This window comes from Gracilinanus agilis, chromosome 2 (assembly GCF_016433145.1).
Source record: "Gracilinanus agilis isolate LMUSP501 chromosome 2, AgileGrace, whole genome shotgun sequence".
Classification (NCBI taxonomy): domain Eukaryota; kingdom Metazoa; phylum Chordata; class Mammalia; order Didelphimorphia; family Didelphidae; genus Gracilinanus; species Gracilinanus agilis.
The window spans coordinates 693,537,543-693,544,602 of record NC_058131.1 but is presented as its reverse complement, the minus strand read 5'-3'; positions in this window follow the sequence as shown (position 1 = coordinate 693,544,602).

Here is a 7,060-nt window from a genome sequence, read left to right as displayed (position 1 = left end):
GCGCCACGATGCCGCCGTGGCACAGCACGAGCCCGGTGCGCCGGTTCAGCAGCACCCCGCTACAGCTCCACGGGCCCTCGGCCTCAGCCCCGGCGCCACGGGCGCTCACCACGCAGCCCGCCCGCTCACTGGCCGCCATCGCCGGGCCCCAGCGCCGCCCCATGGCCAGGGACGCTAGCAATTAGCCTCCACGACCCCCGCCGATGCAGCCCCGGTCTTCCGAGCCCGGATGTGGCCGCCACCCAATAGGGGTCGAGAGCTTCCTCCTCGAGGTTCCTGATTGGCTGACTGACATGGCTGAAGCGACAGGATTGGACAGACGGCTGGTGACTCCCGATTGGAGCATGCGCCGGAGGAACATGTGGCCTTCTTGTAACCACAGCCCCACCCCATCTGAAGGACGCCCCCGGGACCAGCCAATCCAAACTCTCGCTTTATGGAGCGGGCGGGGATGGCCTCAAGGTCAAGTTCCCAGGGCACTTCACTATTGGCAGTCTCTTGTTTTGTCTGTAGGCTTGAGACCTGCTAGCTGTTCCCGTATCGCCAGGGGCGGCCAGCCCGCAAAGGGTCACTTACCCAAAATCAGGCCCCCAATACGTACCTCATCTAAACCCTCCTCCCCTTCCCTACAGCCACGCTGGACTCCTTTATTCCCTGAGCAGGCCCAACACTCTCCCATAATGCCTTGTGGTAGAATGCCTTCCTCCCCAACTACCACCTGCTGCCATGTTGCCAGGCTCTTAATGCCACTTCTCCAGAGCCTGGAAGGTCTTATTAAGCACTTACTGCGTGCGGCCACTTTGCTGAACAGAAGCACTGAACAGCCCCTATCCTCAAGGCCTCACTGCCTGTGGGGAGGTAACGTGCAGACAACTGTGGAGAAATGAGATGCATCTTGGGTAAATTCGAGACAAGAGGAAGACACTAGCGTTGAGGGCAATGGGGAAGGCTCCATGCAGAAGGTGGAGGTTTAGTTGGAGCTCTTAGGAAAGCCAGAAGGTGGAGATTAGGAGGCCATGAAGGGTAGCCATCAAAAGTGCCTGAAATCCAAGGGGCAACTAGGTGGCTCAGCCTAGAGACACTTCCTAGCTTTGTGACCGCTGGCAAGTCACTTAATCCCTATTGCCTAGCTCTTGCCTTCAATAGGCAGTATTAATTCTAAGATGGAAGGTAAAGGTTTAAAAAGGAAAAATAAAATTCCTGATGTCTGGAGGAGTGATTTGTGCCAAGAACAGCCAAGGAGGCCAGTGTCACTGGATCTAAGAATACGGTGGAGAATAAGGTCTAAGAAAATGGGGAAGGTAGGATGGGATCCGTTTATGATGGTCTGGATCACCAAAGAGAGGGTTTTTGATTTCCTCTTGGAAAGTAAGTTTATCAAGAATAGGGATGATGGACTTAGACCTGAGGCAACATATTATAAATGTTAAACAGGAAAAATGGATAAGCCTTGGCAACAGATTGGATATTGGGGGAGGGGGGGAAAGGGGTCCAGGATAACTCACTCCAGGTGACTGAGAAGATGCTGTTGCCCTCTACAGTAATAGGAAAGACATGGGGAAGATTTAGGAGGAAAGATAAGAGTTCCATTTCGGCCATGTTGAGTTACAGACACCCATTTGATTTCAAGATGTCTGAAAGGAAGCCAGAGATATGAAACTGAGGTTAGGATTGGAAAAGTAGATTTGAGAATCATCAGCATTAAGATGCTTAAGTCAATGGAAGCTGATGAGATCATCGAGTGAAAAAGAGCTCGGAGGGGCATCAAACCTGGATGATGGATGATTCAGCAGAAGGGTTGAGGAAGTCCAGAAGAGAGCAGTGTCACAGAAACTCTAGAGAAGTATCAAGAAGAGGTTGGTCAACAGTGTCAAAGGCTGCTGGAGGGGTCAAGGAGAAGGAGGATTGAGAAAAGGTCTTTGGGTTTTGCAATTGAGAGTACCATTGGAGAGGGCGATTTCAGTTAAATGATAAGATCAAAAGCCAGACTGGAGAGATGCTGATTATAGCCAGAAGGCTAGCCACAAAAGGGAGTAGAGATATCGGATAATAGAAGAGTTGGAAAAATCAAGGGAAGGTTTCTTTGAGGATGGGGAAGACAAGGGCCTGTTTTAGGTAGTAGAGAAGTAATCAGTAGGCAGAAATGAAAGATTAGTGATGATAAAGGAAACTTTGCTGGAGAAAGCAGATGGAACGGTATTTCATGTGCCTGGAGAGGGATTTTCTTTGTCAAGAAGGGTCACCCCTTCAAGTCAGATGGGACGAAAGAAAATTTAGTGGAGAAGGCATCTGGGTGACAGGAGAAAGCGGGGCTCTCACCAAATGGCCTGTTTTTCATCAGACTCTGGAGCAAGATTCTGAGCTGAGAGTTGGGAGAAGGAGAGCTATAAGAGGTTTGAGGAGGAATGAAGTTTGGAAAAGTCACTTTACAAACAGCATAGTGAATCAATTAAGAAGGGGTAAAAGTAGTGCCTCATAGTAGTGAGGGCTTTGTTGATAATGTCACATGTTTGTAGTGGACCCACTCAGCATGGTTTCATCAGGATTTCCTCCAGCTTCATTCAACAGAATGAGTGCCAGAGTGAAGACAACAGGTGGTGGGAGTAATTCAAGGATGAGATTTGGAGGATCAAATCAGTAATAGCACAGGGCAGGGCAAGGGACTGGGGAAGAGGAGAATAGAGTTGAACTGATACCCCAAAGGGTCCAGACTTTAAGGGGGAAGAAATGTGTAAGGGGTAAAGATAAAAGGTTGGACTAAATTATTTAAGAGTAGGGTCACCAGGAATTAAGTACTTAATTCCAAATGAAAGATTCAAGTCAGAATGGCTTTTATGGTAGTTTATTTACAAATAGGAAGACAGTGAAAATAAGAAAATCAGAGAGAAGATAGGGTAAGATATCTAACCTAACTTGCTAAGTATTTTGCTCTTTTAGTCCTCAGCTGGAGGGGCCTCAGCAAAATACTTAGCAAGTTAGGTTAGGGGAGGCCTCTCCTGAGGATAGTCTCTTCAGAAAATCCAGGAAGGAGTGAGTCTTTTTCAGTCACCTACATGGTAGTTCAAAAAGAAAGCAGTCCAAAGTCCTCAGCCAGAGCTTCTCTCCAGGGTCCAGTTCAAGGCGAGAGAGAGAGTCCTAGGAAGTTCTGGCCACTTTTAAAGATCATTCCTTTTGGTCACTTCCTGTGTCCATTTTATGTGTACCAATTACAGCTAAAACTTTGCTTAGGACTGCCCAGGGGGCAGTCAGTCGATTCTGATTCATCACCCACTTTCACATACTTGGGTTACAGACCTCCCCCTCTCAAGTGTGAGTGGAGTGTATGTGCTTCTCGTAATTCAATCTAAAAATGGGCAGGAGGAGAGTTAATCCCATCTTCACGAGACAGAGAAGGAAGGAAAGGTTAGCCAGTGCACAAGTGATCACCTAGGAAAGAACTTGGGGTTGGAGGGATCAGAGGTCCCAAAAATGATAAAAGAAGGATCTGGGTGCAAGGCAGAGAAGATGGAATGACAAAAGACTGTAATCGGACATGGAAACTTACTGAACGTGGAAGTCAAGGCCTTATGGGTGTATGTGTTAGAGGCAGAATATGAACCCAGATTTTCCTGATTTCAAGATCAGCTCCCTCTACTTTAGAGGTGAGGGGACCACTGAAGCCATTGAGTCCAACCCCCTCATTTTGTAGGTGAGGAGATAGGATCAGAGAGGTTCACTGAGTAGTCCAGGGTCACACTAGTGAGGTCTTCCAGACTCCAGGGCAATGTTCAAACCACTGGCTACCCTCCCTGAGTCAAGGGAAGTTGTCAGGAAACCTGCTATGTGAAGTGCTTGCAAACCGTTAAGTGCCCCATTGTCAGCAGTGGGCACATTATCTTGCCAGTGTCCACCATTGCCAGGTTCTGGGCAGTTTCAACATTACCTTTTCATCCTTTTCTTCTCCCAGGGCCTCCTGGACTCTGGCCTGAGCCTCCTCAGTGGCTCTAGTCTTTGGAGTTCTCCATGGTCAGAACCACACGGCCACCCACGAGGGGAGCTCTGATAATCCCCTCCCCTCCTCCTGATAGGGGAGGCAATTCAGGTTTTTTCCACGGAAGACAAGGTTATGACTCAAGAACTCAATCTACCAGCATCAAATAGGTAGCTCAGTCAATAGGGCCCCAGGGGTGCAAACGTGGCCTTAGACACTTCCTGGCTATGTGACCCTGGGTAAGCCTCTTAACTCCAATTGTTAGCCCTTGCTGCTCTTATTAGAATCGATCCTAAGACAAAAAGGGTTGAAAAAAAATAAAACATCATCAGAACAACTCCTTACCTCTCCAGGCTTGACTCAGGGCTACCCTTCTCAAGCTCTATGTTCCAAACTGGTACTAAGAGCCCTCTCTGGAGTTGTGGGGCCTGGGTTCAAATCCTGCCTCCCTATCTCAATCTGCCATTTTATCTCCTTTATCAGTGTAGGCAGCCACCCAAGCCTGAGGTAATAGTGATAGGGACCAGACCTTCAATGTTTCCTACAGGCAAAGAATAGCAGAGGACAGGTAATATTGCCTAGAGCACCAATTACTTAGTAAACTGCCCTCAGTCACCCATTATGCACTGACTGGCTTTTAAAAGCCTTTAGAACCAGCCTCCTTCCTCTCACCAATTTACTCAGCAGCAGGTGGGTGTTGGCTGAGGGATTGTGGGCCACCCCAACTTCCAAAGAAACCCTAAACCAGAGAGGTTGCAATGTGGAACCTTGGAAGGGGAGCCCACAATGATGAAACGATGGAGTATTCAAGTGTTTATAGAAGCTTAATAATTTCCACAACACATAATCAAGCTACCAAGTCTCCCGTATCACATAGGCTTAAGAATTCTCTTTCACAATAGAACACAAATGGGGCCATGATGAATGGTTTTCTCTTAGATGTCTGGCCCCTTCTGGGTGCTGGGTCAGACCCACAAGTTGGCCTAATCATTGTAAAAGTCTGTTTACCATTCCAGCTCCCAGCAGTAAGGAGTTTCTTCCTCCCCGGGAACCAGGGATCTTCCCTTAATGATGCTGAAGCCATTAGCACAGGGGTGCTTTGTGTCAATCTTGTGTATACAACGGATATGAAAAACCACTCAGAACTGATCTCCCCAAATCCCAAACACCAACACTATGGAAATACTTAAATAATCATCATTGCCGGCATTTATAGAGGGCTTTGTTGTCTTTATTGACCCTCAGAATCATGTGAGGTTCATTTTACAGATGAGTTCATTGACTTTCTGATGGCCACTCAGCTGGTCTCTGAGGCAGAACCTGAACCCAATTCACTATAGATGCTGCTTCACAAGAATATTCTCAAAGTGTGGAACCTGTCACCCTCCAATTCAGCATTCCTCTGAGATTACCTAATGAGGCCATCACCTTCAGACATATAAATCACTTCGTCAGGCCTATCAATTCCACTCTATACCAGCAACTTAAGCTATCCATTTGGCGTTTAAACTAAGATGCAATTTGTTAAAAACCTAAAGAATTGTTCACACTTAGCCCAGGGTCATCCTGCTTCCCACCCAAGTGTAGAGAGCAATTCTTTGGGTTCCTATGCCCATAATACTAAGGGATAAGCACTGCCAAAGTGGATTCACTAAACGCCATTAAGAACCTTCCTTTTTTCAAGCACCTAAACTCTTTCCCTACAATTCCAGGAATAATCACCCACATGCCGAATCTATATGGTACTATAAAAATGGAAGCATCTCCTCATGGTGGAAAGAGGACTGCCTTAGGTTCAGATTGGAGCCCTGACTCTTGAGCCATGGAACTATGGAACAGGTTAATTTACTCTCTGGGTCTTGGTTTTCTGTGCTAGAAAATGGCAGCCCAACGCCCAAGCACCATTTTGTAAACCTTCAATTTCACCCCATAAGACAAATGGTAAGGATTTTAAAAAATTAAGATCCAGCTTAAGAATCACCTTCCATACTGTAGCTCAAGGTTTTCCTGATCTTCCTTCCAAGTGCTGGCTTTCTTAGAAACCACACCATTTCTCAATAAAAAAGAAGTTTCTTTTGTTTTTGTGTTTTTGTACCCTAAGCTCCTAGCACAGTGCCAGACCCATGGTATTTAATACTTAGGAATTAATACTAGTTGATAAACTGAACTCTTAGCACTTCTAAAATGAAAATCTACTAATACAGGGCATTTCTGAGAGCACCAGGTCCCTTTTGTGAAAGAGAACATACACATTGGCCCCCTTCCCCCCCCCCCCAAGGATTTCCCTCTGCTCTGAAACATTTTCTGAGGATGAGACACACAGTGTGGTCAGACGACGACTAGACCAGTGCATTCAGTGGCAAGCTCTTTTTTTTAACCTTTTATTAAAATGCTGAGGATACAGATTGACCTTTTGTCAAAGGTTGCTTCACTTTTCCAGAAAGGGAAAGGGCAAACACCTTGGTAAAACAATGAAGTTTCCATTCACAGTAATGTCTGTAAACAGCCTGCCTAGATCCTTGATGTAGTCAAATGCTGAATTCCCATTGGCTGTATCTTTCAGCAGTCTGGAGAGGAACAAATGGTACACTGCAAAGGGTACACTGCGGGGCCAAAGTAGAATGGTTCATCTCACTTTATCTCTTTCTCCAGTGGTAAACACAGACCACTTTCACAGAAGGTTGCCCTCGCTTGGGGCAATGACTTTCTAGCTTACTACAGAGAAAAATTAATTTTGATTCTGAAGCAACCGTCCTTCCCAAGTCTCCAAGTAGAGAAGTACAAGCAGCTTCTTGCAAACAATTGAAGCAAGGCCACTATTTGGTTCATTCACTGATGACTAGATTTGTTCACGTTTAAGGCATCTGCCCTTTCCAAACCCACATAAACCTCCATTTGTTGCCTTGCTGCTTAAGAAATAACAACTGCAAAATATTCCAGAGAAGCCTCATTCAACAGGAAAACCATGGCCCCCCAAGACCCACCCATCTGTCATATGCTAAATGGCTTCAGTATTTGGCTGGGGGAACTCCACTGCATCAATACTGAGAATTAAGAATGACAAGCCTGACTGAAGAACTATATCCAAGA